Source organism: Sciurus carolinensis, chromosome 4, assembly GCF_902686445.1.
Source record: "Sciurus carolinensis chromosome 4, mSciCar1.2, whole genome shotgun sequence".
Classification (NCBI taxonomy): domain Eukaryota; kingdom Metazoa; phylum Chordata; class Mammalia; order Rodentia; family Sciuridae; genus Sciurus; species Sciurus carolinensis.
In genome coordinates, this window is record NC_062216.1 from 167,050,039 (window position 1) to 167,062,162 (window position 12,124).

General features: G+C 52.0%; 1 long non-coding RNA gene across 1 annotated transcript in view; it reads left to right on the plus strand.

The window, feature by feature from the left end:
- The window catches only part of LOC124983942 (uncharacterized), a 48,096-nt gene that overhangs the window by 7,566 nt on the left and 28,406 nt on the right, over positions 1 to 12,124 (plus strand). The gene's annotated exons all lie outside the window — the stretch shown is intronic.

Consider the following 12,124-nt stretch of genomic DNA (forward strand, 5'->3'; position numbering starts at 1 on the left):
TCTCTCTGGCCACTGTCCTTCTCTTTAGCTGCCAAAGTGGCCCAAACCTGGCGTCAGCGCCAGATCGCTGGGGAAGTTGTAGATACCGGTTCCTGGGCCGCGTTCGAGCTGCAGCTTTGGGGGGAATCAGCAGTTTTCAGGGCTCAGCACCGATTGCGTGGCGCCTGGCGGGCACTGTTGGGAGAGATGCTTCTAAGGCCCCTCCCAGCCTGAAAACCCCTGAATCTCCTGGGCGACTCCTCACCTGGAGTCCTGGTGGCAAGACTGAGCAGAGCTGCTGCGGGGACTCCGAGCCGGGTGGCCCTGGCTTTCGGCCCTGCCCCACACCCCACTGAGATCTTTCCCTCCTGGCCTTTCTTTCTCCCCCACTTCCGCTCTGTCTCTTCCACGTTTCTTTCCCTCTCCGCATTATTTCGGCTTCCTCCTCTTTTTGTCCGGTCTTGCTCTGGAAGGCTTCTGAATTTTGAGGGTTGGTTCTTCCCTCTTGGGGGCCTCACTAGCCCTGGCCCAGAATTGTCTCTGTCCTCACTCTCCTTCTCCGGCTCCTGTCTCTGCCCTCGAGGTCCCCACCTGTCTGTCTCTCTCCCTCTCCTTGAATTTCTCTGTCCACTGGAGATGGAGGGACCCTGCCTGGGGATCAGGGGTCCTGGGTAAGGGAGATGGAGACAAAGATGAGCTCTGTGCAAATGGCTGCAGAGATGGCTGCTCTGGGCTGGCGGCCATCCTCCTGACCTGACTTTCAGGACACTCCCTCCCTGGGTCCAGCCCAGGTTTCCTGCTTGCTTCTTCCCGGGCCACCAGCCCAGTCCACCTGCATAACCTGGATCACCCTGCCCTCCCTCGGGCCTTTGCCCAGCACCCTGGGCCCCTCTTCGCATTTCCAGCTCTACTGCCCCTGCCTCTGGGCCCCCTCAGCTGGTGGCCCTGCTCCCCAACCCCCTGCCCCCACAGCACTGTCTGCAGGCAGGATGGAGGCTGGAGAGGGTGGCGCAGAGGCTGAGTCCTCAGGGGCACGACCCTCAGGACCCTCCCTGAGTCTCAGCTTCATCCTCATAATAGGCAAAGGCGGGAGGCAGGGACCTCAGGGCAGCTGCCCTTCATGCGCCAGCCCAAGATGGTTTGCTGGGTCTCATAGCCGGGCCTGCAGACTGGGCTGAGGCGGGCAGAAGGGGCGGAGCAGAAGCGGGCAGGAAGGTCAGGTTCAGGGCCCTGGAGCTGGGCTGTGCCTCAGGCCTGTGGAGAGATGGGGGCTGCACAGTGACAGGTGGGCCTGCATGTCCTCTGGAGTCCTCCCGCTTGTTATCCCAGTTGGCTTTTCCTTCCAGCCTCTGGTGGGAGTGAGGGCGGGGCAGGGCACAAGGGCCTCTGGGCCTCCATCCTCCAGCCTCCGAGGGTCCATGAGGCCAGGGGCAGGTTGCCCGCTGTCCTCAGCACCTGCTGACAGGGCGTGTTCTGCCTCCAGACCTTGTTAACCCCTCGGGGCTGGTGCAGGTGAGGGCCTGAGCCTCCACCTGCCACTCAGAGGGCCTCCCTGGCCTCCCATGCTTGACTGGAGAGGCTGCTGAGAGCCACAGGCACAGGGTGGGGGTCAGGCTCCCCTGACAGGCTGGGGTGGGCTTCTTTTCCCTCCCTGGGGACTTTGTTCCAGGAACTCCGGGCTGGAAGGAGCCCCTGTCCTCCCAGACTCCCTGTCTACACCCTCCGGCCCGCTGGCCCCGTGGCCTGGGTGTGGGGAGCAGCGGGGAGAAGGGTTAATCCGGAGCTCTGGGATGGCTTCGGCCATTCCTCTGGGAGAGAACAAGGGGCCCGTTCTCTGTGTGGGAACTAATAGCAAGAGTCATCTGGGGTGTCATTCAGCCCTGACCGACTCCCAGGAGGGATGCGAATGACAGCGAGAGAGGGGCGGGGAGGGAGGGGGAGAGAGTGGGGGGGGGGGAGGGGGAGAGAGAGAGGGAGAGGGAGAGGGAGAGAGGGAGGGGGGAGAGGTGTGTGGGTGGCCTTGAGCTGCAGGCCCGGCTGGTAAGCACAGCCGCCTGGTGGCCCCCTCCCCCAGGTGGGGCCTGCTCTTCATCCAGGTGTGCAGGAAGGGGACCTCTCATTGCTCCCACACCAGGGTCTCCCCTTCTGTCCTTCCTTGTTCCCAAATGGCTGCACGCTCACCCCCATGTTGCCCTCTCCCCTGAGGCCCGGAGCCCTCCCCAGCTGTAGGCCGGTCAGGACTGGCCACGGGCCAGCTTCCCGGGGATCCCCAAAGTCCCCCATCTTTGCTTAGGGTCTTTGGTGCACCCTTGGGGAGCAGCTGTGGGTGCTGTGGGGTGCCGCCTGGGTTCCTGAGCCGTGTCCTCTGTCTCAGACCTGCTGGCCTGGCTCCAGGTCCAGCTGAGACACATCCCGCCAGTGACCACAGACACCTTTAGCTGCCTATCTGTGGGGGCGCTGGGCGGTTGGCCGTCAGGGACTCAGCCTCCCCAGCCCTCAGCCAAGCCCCCGGTGTCAGCCACAGCCTCTGGAGACATCTCGAATGTCTCAGTGCCTGGCAGCCTCAGAGGGCCTCCGGTCCCACGCTTGACTTTGTGGACGTGAAGGCCCAGGGGACCCTGGCCTGCCCTAGGGTGCGGTGCTGAATCAGGGTCAGCCTGGGTCTGCCTGTCATCACAGACCCTGATTGTCCCCTCCCAGGGTCTCCACCAGGGACCCGGTGACTACGTGCCTCCACCTCATGGCAGGGAGAGAACGGGAGCCGCTAGAGGGGTGCAGAGGGTGAGGGCTTGGGACGGTCAGAGCGGGCAGAGCTCCTCGGAGTGTCCAGCCTGGGCTCCTGTCCTCAGGGTGCATCATCCTCAGCAGGCAGCCTGTTCTGCAGTGGAAGCCCTAGCGGGTGGACAGCGCTTGACACGGGAGCCGCTGGCTGAGTGCTGCTGTTTTTATTGTGATTATTATTATCCTTGGAAGTCTGGGCGGCTTCCATGCCCTGGGGCTGAGGGCAGGCTGTGCGCACCATTTGGCTGCCCGCACCGCACCTGGCAGCCTGAGCCCCCTGCGGGAGGCGCGGGATCCTTTCCTGGCTCCTCCTCAGCTGAGGTTTAGGGGGGGTGCTCCTGGCTCCCCCAGCTTCGCCAGCTTCGTTTCCATATCTGGTGACTCATCCTGCTGGTCCTCGTGGAATGCGCCGCCTCCCTGGTGCTGGGACAGGGCATGTAGCCACAGTGGCACCTCCGGAAAGCTCTGGGCCTTGGTTTCCTCCTCTGTAAAATGACCAGGCTCCCTCCTGGTCGACTCTGGGCCTGCTGCAGCCTGACGGGGCCTTAGAGGCTGTCCTGCTGGACGTCTTATTGTGTAGACGGTGGGGAGCTGAGGTCCAGAAAAGAGCCAGCCCCTGCCGAGGCCCTGGGGCTGAGCTGAGTTTCAGGCCTTTACGTACCAAGTTGGGAAGCTGGACTCGAGGGTTCTGGTCCGAAGGCTGCTGCTTGGAGCAGTAGATCTGGATGCTTCCTCACCCACAATCGGAGTGCGGGGAGGATGTGGAAAGGAGGTGAGCCTGTTGCAAACAGTAAACTACAAGTGTGGGGGTGATGGGAGACTCTCTCCGGGACTCCTTGAGAAGGTACTGGTCCTGTGGCCTAGAAGGGTGTCCCGAAAGGTGGACAGCAGGCATTCCAGGCCTGCCCAAGCTCTTCTGCAAACCGGGTAGGGGGCTCTCGGGCAGCTGCCAGACGGGGCCTTACCCAGAGGGACACTTCCAACAGGAGTGAGGGCCAGGGTATCCCAGGGTGCCCCGCTCAGCTTTGGGGGAGTGGTAGGTGTTGGAAGGTGATGCTCTTCAGTATTCTCAAAGTCAGGAATTCTTTGGAACATACGGAGTCCACGGAGTACCCTTGGGTGGGCCCATGAAGCCCGTCCATCCCCTGCCCTGATAGGCCCCTGCCTTCGAGGGGCCCACACCTTGGAGCCCTTGGCCTTCATTCATTCAGCCTCAGTTCCCAGCTCAGGGCTTGGCCGGGGTAGGAGCTCACTCTCCTACTTGCAAGTTGGTTCCCTCCACCGAGCCTCAGTTTCCTTCTCTGTATAACAGAATCTGTCATTGAGTTGTCATGAGGCTCCAGAGAGGTGACACACGGGTGCCTGGCAGGCTCTCATCTGCACAATGCTAGACACTTAGTGTTTCTAAAACAGAGCTGCAGAGAGAACAGATGACAACTGTGGAAGTACTTTATAGTGACGCAGTTGACAGACACAGGAATAAGTGAGTTGCAGTGTGATTAGACCCAGAGAGACAGTGGCAGATTTCTAGGGGAATTTGTGAATTCATTCATTCTGAGGGCACAGAGAGGAGTTAGGCGCTTTCTTGCCTTTGAGGCCCCCAGTCCCAAGGGGGAGGCAGGTGGATAAACACCACCTAGCGGTGGTCAGCGCTGGGTTGGAGAATGTGCCTGGGGACTTCTAAACCCTCCACGCTGGAACCTTGGGAGTCCTGGTCTGGAGGCTCTTTTTTGGCCCATAGAAATGTTTGAAACCAAAAGAAAACAAACAACAACAACCAGTTGCAAAAAACAGAGAAAATGGCAAGGGTTGGGGGTGTGGCTCAGTTCCATCCCCAGTATCGCAAAAAAAAAAAAGCCAAATAGAAACAATCAAACTTTCCAATGAAACCTGTGAAAGTCCTTTAAAGCTTGTCTGTAGCCTAACAAGTCCCTTCATTAAGTGAGGCGGGCACACTCCAGTGCACTTGATGTGTCGGGTGAGCGAGGGCCAGAGGCTGAGGGTGCTCCGCGCACACAGCTCTGTCCGGGGCCAATCCAGGAGGGCGTCCCAGTGGAGGTGGTGTTTGGTCAAACCTTAGAGAGGGTGAGGGGCTGGGCAGAAGGAAGACTGGCCTGAGGACGGTTGGGGGTTGGGGCCGGAGATGTGTGAACAAAGGCGTGTGGAGATCCAGGTGAAGGGCGAGGAGGCAGAGAGCAAGGACGGCTCTGGTGACAACAGGAAGGCTGGCAGGCTCTTATGCACCAGACCTGGGTTTATCCCAAAGACAATGGGGAGTCATGGAAATGTGAGGAACGTGAGGGAGGCAACATGGTCAGCTTTTTTTTTTTTTTTTGGTGGTGCTTGGGATGGAACCCAGGGCCTTATGCATGCTGGGTAAGTTCAAGTGCTCCACGCTGAGCTACACCCCCAGCACCAGCCTTAAAAAAAAATCATTCTCAAAGTATCATGGGAGCTTCGTGGTTGGAGGAGGTGGGAGGGGAGGGAGGTGCTGCAACAGCCTGGAGGCCAGGAGACCATTGGAGGCTGGAGTGCCTCTCCTGGTGAAAAAGTGACGAGGACCTCGTGGGAAGGGAGAGAAGAGGGGAGATTTGAGAATTGGTGAAGCAATGGCTGACGTGAACGACTGGAAACAGGTGGGAATCACGGCCTGAGTGCTCACCACAGGCCTGGCACTTTCTGTGTCCCCGGCGAGTGTGTCTCCTCACTGAGTCCCCATAACTGCCTGCCTGGAGGGAGAGATGCGGGGCAGGCCTGCTTCACGTGAACCTTCAACTAACCAGAACTCTCAAGTGTTTTGCACTTAAAAACAATGTGAAAGCATGCCATGGACATTCTCCATGGGCAAAATAGAAAATATAGAGAAACAAAAAGTAAAGGTCACCTCTAATTACAATGTCCAGAGAATGTAACAGTTTGATCTGAACACTTCCAAACTTTTATCCCTGTGTGTGTGCAGCTGTGTGTACCTCTGGATGTGTCTGTGTCTGCCTGAACAGTGAAATGCACAGCAGATGACTGGTCTCAGAGTGGCGAGGGGTAGATGTCTGTATCTGCCTACATGTGCATATGAGTCTTGGGGTTTACATCAACTTTTGTGTCAGCATACTGCCCTGAATTCTCCCTTTTGTTCACTCTGTTAGGGACTGAGAAAAGTAGATTACAGTCTCGCTAATGTAATTTGTTTTCTCCTCAAATCTCCTATAGTTTCTGCTTTATGGATTTTGATGCTATGTTACTTGGTGCACATATATTTGTTTTTATGTCTATATTATGATTAACTTATTAGCTTTATCAAGTTCATGTTTCTCATTATGTTTAAATGCTCTTTGTCCTAAATTTAACTTTGTCATATCACAAGTTTGAACCCCTGATCTGTGTTTGGTTGGTATGCGTTTATTATCAACAAATATTTATTATGCATGTGCATATTTATTTTCAGGTGCTGGGGATTTCACCCAGGGGTGCTTGCTCCACCATTAAGCTATATTCTCAGTCTCCCCACTTCTAAATTTTGAGATAGGATCTCTATAAATTACCAAGGCTGGTCTCAAACCAGCCTCAATCTCCTGAGTCACCAGGATTATAGGTGTGCAACACCAGGTCTGGCTACACATAAATACTTAAAAATTTGAACTCCAGAGGCCAAGAAAACTGAGTTGGAATCCTATTTTTCTGGAGAGGGAGTATTGGAGATTGAACTCAGTCATTCTTTATCACTGAGCTACATCCTCAGTTTGTTTTGAGACAGTGTCTCACTAAGTTGCTGAGGGCTGACTCGGAACTTGTAATCCTCCTGCCTCAGCCTCCTGAGTTGCTGGCATTACAGGTGTGCGCCACCACACCCAGTGAGGAATACTGTTGTGACACTCACTAGGTGTATGACCTTCACAGGGTTGTTGTGACTACTGAGAAAATTCTTGCATTAAAAATGAAATACCGCTCTGACTGAGCACTCCTTGTCTGCAGGGCCTTGCGCAGTGGAGGGTTTGAGGTTGTTGGAGCAGCTGCTACAGGGTCCATGGGGTGAGCATATTCATCTGCTGCACTGGTGACAATGCTAGGTGGGACACCAGGCTTTGCAGCAGCGTTGGGCAGAGGGGCTGCTGGAGCTGGGAGGGTGGAGGCAGAAAGCTCAGGGTCTTTAGGGAAGGCTTCTCAGGGAGGGGCCCTCACTGGGACAGAGCAGGGGCAGGACCAGCTTGGCTGAAGAAGGGTTGGGGTCCAAAGGCTCTCTGCGGAGGCAGTCCTGATGCGCAGTGCCTGTGTAGGCAGGCGAGGGCTGCAGCCTGTGTGGACTCAGGGTCGTGAGGAGCAGAGGAGAGGGTCTGGGGAGTCTTTAAGGCTGGGTTATGGAGAGCCTCGAATGCTGAGCTCGAGGTTGGAGCCCTAATGGGGAGCCATTACGGGTTTCAGCTCAGGAGTGATCAGGGCCCGTAGAACATTAGAGAGCTCGCCCTGGCCAGGCAGGGGCAAGACTGGAGGCAGGAGAGGAGGGTCCACCAACCAGACCTTGATAGAAGGAAGTGGGTGGTTGATTGGTGCGTGTGGTGGGGAGAGCAAGGGGTCGTCAGGCAGAGTGGCAGGGACGTGACAGGTGAAGGGAGGAGCTACCACTGAGGTGGCCGTATCTAGAGCAGCTCCTCTCACGAGGTCTGCAGATGGTGCCGTTCCTGAATTGTTTGCTGGTCCCCAGCAAGGTGACCGAGAAGTGGAGAACTTAAATAGGTACAGTTTAGAAACCCCTGGAGTGATGTGATGTGGCTGCAATTTCCAAGACTGCAATTCGTTTCTAGCCATTCATTTTTATTGTATGTTCTAAAAGTATTGATCCACAAAAGATTCCTTCTTTAAGAAAGTCGTCCTTTATCCCAGTGAGCGGGAGAAGCTCCCGTCTAGATGGCTGGCTGATGTCCAGGGAGAGCAGTGAGTCAGGGGCAGCGAGTGGGCGTGCAGGTGGCCATGTACATGCTGGAGGGCACTGGGACTGGTCAGAGGGTCAGAGCCACCATGGGTGACCGACCATGGCCACCCACCCCATGGCAATCATCCAGCAAATATTCACCGAGCACATACACGGTGCCAAGCCGGGTGCTGCAGCACACGCGGGATAGAGAGAGAGCCACACCTGCCCCGGCCCTGGAGCGGCCCACTTCTTTTTTTTTTTTTTTTTTTTTCATGTGGAGCTTTTTTTTTTTTTATTGTAAACAAATGGGATACATGTTGTTCCTCTGTACACGGCGTACAGGCATACCATTTGTGTAATCATAAATTTACATAGGGTAATGTTGTTTGATTCATTCTGTTATTTTTTCCCTTCCCCCCCACCCCTCCCACCCCTCTTTTCCCTCTATATAGTCCTTACTTCCTCCATTCTTGGCCCGCTCCCTAACCCTAACTCTAACCCTAACACTAACCCCTCCCACCCCCCATCATCCACTTATTAGCGATATCATTCGTCCATTGGTTTTTTGAGATTGGCTTATCTCACTTAGCATGATATTCTCCAATTTCATCCATTTGCCTGCAAATGCCATAATTTTATCATTCTTTATGGCTGAGTAATATTCCATTGTATATATATACCACAGTTTCTTTATCCATTCATCAATTGAAGGACATCTAGGTTGGTTCCACAATCTGGCTATTGTGAACTGAGCAGCTATGAACATTGATGTGGCTGTATCTCTGTAATATGCTGATTTTAAGTCCTTTGGGTATAGGCCAAGTAGTGGGATAGCTGGGTCAAATGGTGGTTCCATTCCAAGTTTTCTAAGGAGTCTCCACACTGCTTTCCAGAGTGGCTGCACTAATTTGCAGCCCCACCAGCAACGTATGAGTGTACCTTTCTCCCCACATCCTCACCAACACCTGTTGTTGCTTGTATTCTTGATAATCGCCATTCTAATTGGGGTGAGATGGAATCGTAGGGTGGTTTTGATTTGCATTTCTCTTATTACTAGAGATGTTGAACATTTTTCCATATGTTTGTTGATTGCTTGTAGATCTTCTGTGAAGTGTCTATTCATTTCCTTAGCCATTTGTCGATTGGATTATTTGCATTCTTGGTGTAGAGTTTTTTGAGTTCTTTACAGATTCTGGAGATTAGTGCTCTATCTGAAGTATGATTGGCAAAGATTTTCTCCCACTCTGTAGGCTCTTTCTTCACATTGCTGATAGTTTCCTTTGCTGAGAGAAAGCTTTTTAGTTTGAATCTATCGCAGTTATTGATTCTTGCTTTTATTTCTTGTGCTATGGGAGTCCTGTTGAGGAAGTCTGATCCTAAGCCGACATGTTGAAACTCTGGACCTACTTTTTCTTCTATAAGATGCAAGGTCTCTGGTCTGATTCCGAGGTCCTTAATCCATTTTGAGTTTAGTTTCGTGCATAGTGAGAGATATGGGTTTAGTTTCATTCTGTTGCATATGGATTTCCAATTCTCCCAGCACCATTTGTTGAAGAGGCTATCTTTTCTCCATTGCATATTTTTGGCCCCTTTGTCTAGTATTAGAAAATTATATTTATTTGGGTTTGTGTCCGTGTCCTCTATTCTATACCATTGATCCACCTTTCTATTTTGGTACCAATACCATGCCGTTTTTGTTACTATTGCTTTGTAGTAGAGTTGAAGATCTGGTATTGCAATACCCCCTGCTTCACTCTTTCTGCCAAGGATTGCTTTAGCTATTCTGGGTTTTTTATTCTTCCAGATGAATTTCATAATTGCTTGCTCTATTTCTGTAGGGTACATCATTGGGATTTTAATTGGAATTGCATTGAATCTGTATAGCACTTTTGTTAGTATAGCCATTTTGACAATATTAATTCTTCCTATCCAAGAACATGGGAGATCTTTCCATCTTCTAAGGTTTTCTTTAATTTCTTTCTTTAGTGTTCTGTAGTTCTCATTGTAGAGGTCTTTCACCTCTTTTGTGAGATTGATTCCCAAGTATTTTATTTCTTTGATGCTATTGTGAATGGGATAGTTTTCCTAATTTCTCTTTCTGAAGATTCATCACTTATGTATAAAAATGCATTAGATTAATGTGCATTGATCTTATATCCTGCTACTTTACTGAATTCACTTATGAGATCTAAAAGTTTTCTGGTGGAATTTCCTGGTTCCTCTAAGTATATAATCATATCATCAGCAAATAGGGATAGTTTGAGTTCTTCTTTTCCTATTTGTATCCCTTTAATTTCTTTGGTCTGTCTAATTGCTCTGGCTAGAGTTTCAAGGACGATATTGAAAAGAAGTGGTGAAAGAAGGCATCCCTGCCTTGTTCCAGTTTTTAGGGGGAATGCTTTCAGTTTTTCACCATTTAGAATGATATTAGCCATGGGCTTAGCATAGATGGCCTTTACAATGTTAAGGAATGTTCCCACTATCCCTATTTTTTCTAGTGTTTTGAGCATGAAGGGGTGCTGTATTTTATCAAATGCTTTTTCTGCATCTATCGAAATAATCATGTGATTCTTGACTTTAAGTCTATTGATATGGTGAATGACATTTATTGATTTCCTGATGTTGAACCAACCTTGCATCCCTGGGATGAAACCCACTTGATCATGGTGCACTATCTTTTTAATATGTTTTTGTATGCGATTTGCTAAAATTTTGTTTAGAATTTTTGTGTCGATGTTCATTAAGGATATTGGTCTGACATTTTCTTTCCTCGATGTGTCTCTGTCTGGTTTAGGTATCAGGGTGATATTGGCTTCGTAGAATGAGTTTGGGAAGGTTCCTTCCTCTTCTATTTTATGGAATACTTTGAGAAGTATTGGAATTAGCTCTTCTTTAAAAGTTTTGTAGAACTCAGCTGAGAACCCATCTGGTCCTGGACTTTTCTTTGTTGGTAGGCTTTTGCTGACTTCTTCTATTTCATTACTTGAAATTGGTCTATTTAAGTTGTGTATGTCCTCCTCGTTCAGTTTAGGCAATTCATATGTCTCTAGAAACCTGTTGATTTCTTCGAAATTTTCTATTTTGTTGGAGTAGAGATTTTCAAAATAGCTTCTAATTATGTGTATTTCAATCGTGCTGCCCGCTTCTTGCTCCAGTCCCAAGGGATCTGGCCAGAAGGGAAATGTGAATTTGGTTCCTGGAGGAGCAGACAGACGGGAGCAAGGGGCAGCTCTTCCATGTGCCCTACCATGGCCCCATCCACCCTCCCCGAAGCCCCAGGAAGGCCTGGCTCAAGGCAGAGGCAAGGGACAGGGCTAGCTAGGTCTTGGGCCAGCAGCCACGGGTCCAACTGTGTCACTCTGCTTATCCTGTGGTCCTGGGAAAGTTTGTCATCTCTCAGCTTCAGCTTCCTCAGCTGTACCAGGGGGGTCCTGGGTTCTCTGCTTTCACCTCATAGAACTAAAATGGAAATGGGATCTGGTTAGAGGAAGCTTTGGAGAGAGCAGCTGTCAGCCTTCCGGGGGCTTTGCTTCCAGTTTCTTCTGGGGCTTCTGGAAGGAACCTGGATCTTTTACTTTTATTTAAAAAATTCTTTTTAGTTGGACAAAGTACCTTTATTTTATATTTATGTGGGGCCTCATGCGTGCTAGGTAAGCACGCTACCACTGAGCCACAACCCCAGCCCAAGGAATCTGGATCTTACTGGTACTGTGCTCCATTTTACAGTGAATGAAACTGTAAAACCCTAAAAAGGGGAGGGGAGGCTGGACGTGGTGGTGCATGCCTATAATCCCAGCACTCGGAAGGCTGAGGCAGGAGGATCACAAGTTGGAGGCCAGCCTCAGCAACTTAGCAAGGCCCTAAATAGCTTAGCGAAGTCCTGTCTCCAAGTTAAAAATAAAAAAGGGCTGGGGATGCGGCTCAGTGGTTAAACACCCCTGGGTTCAATCCCCAGTACCCAAAACAAAAAAATAAGGGAGGGGATGTGACTGAGGTGGCCAGTGTGAGTTGCAAAGTGCACTGTGAGCTCTGGGGGAGGGGCTGTCCCAGAGCTGCTCGGTGGGGCGTGTCTCCAGCAAGTCCCCCGCCAGTCCTCACTAGGCTGACAGCACCAGCTCGGGCTGCAGACCTGCACTGCTCACCAGTAATCAGAGGGAGAATAGGCTCGGTGACAGGCAGACCCCTGGGGACAGAAGGTGGCCCAGGCACCAGGGGGTCCAGCTGCAGGGACTGATGTTCAGAGGCAAGACCCTGACCTCTGAGGACGGGCTGGAAGAAGGCAGGATCTGGCTTCGGGCTCGGGGAAGAGGCGCAGAAGCCACGCTGGAAGAGGGAGGCGGAGGTGCTGAAGCCCCAGTGGGAGGAGGCGGGGAAGGAGGGCGGGGCGCCGGCTCGCAGGAGCGGAGCGGAGCGGGCTCTGCATCTCCAACACCTGCTTCCACAGCTGCAGAGCCGCAT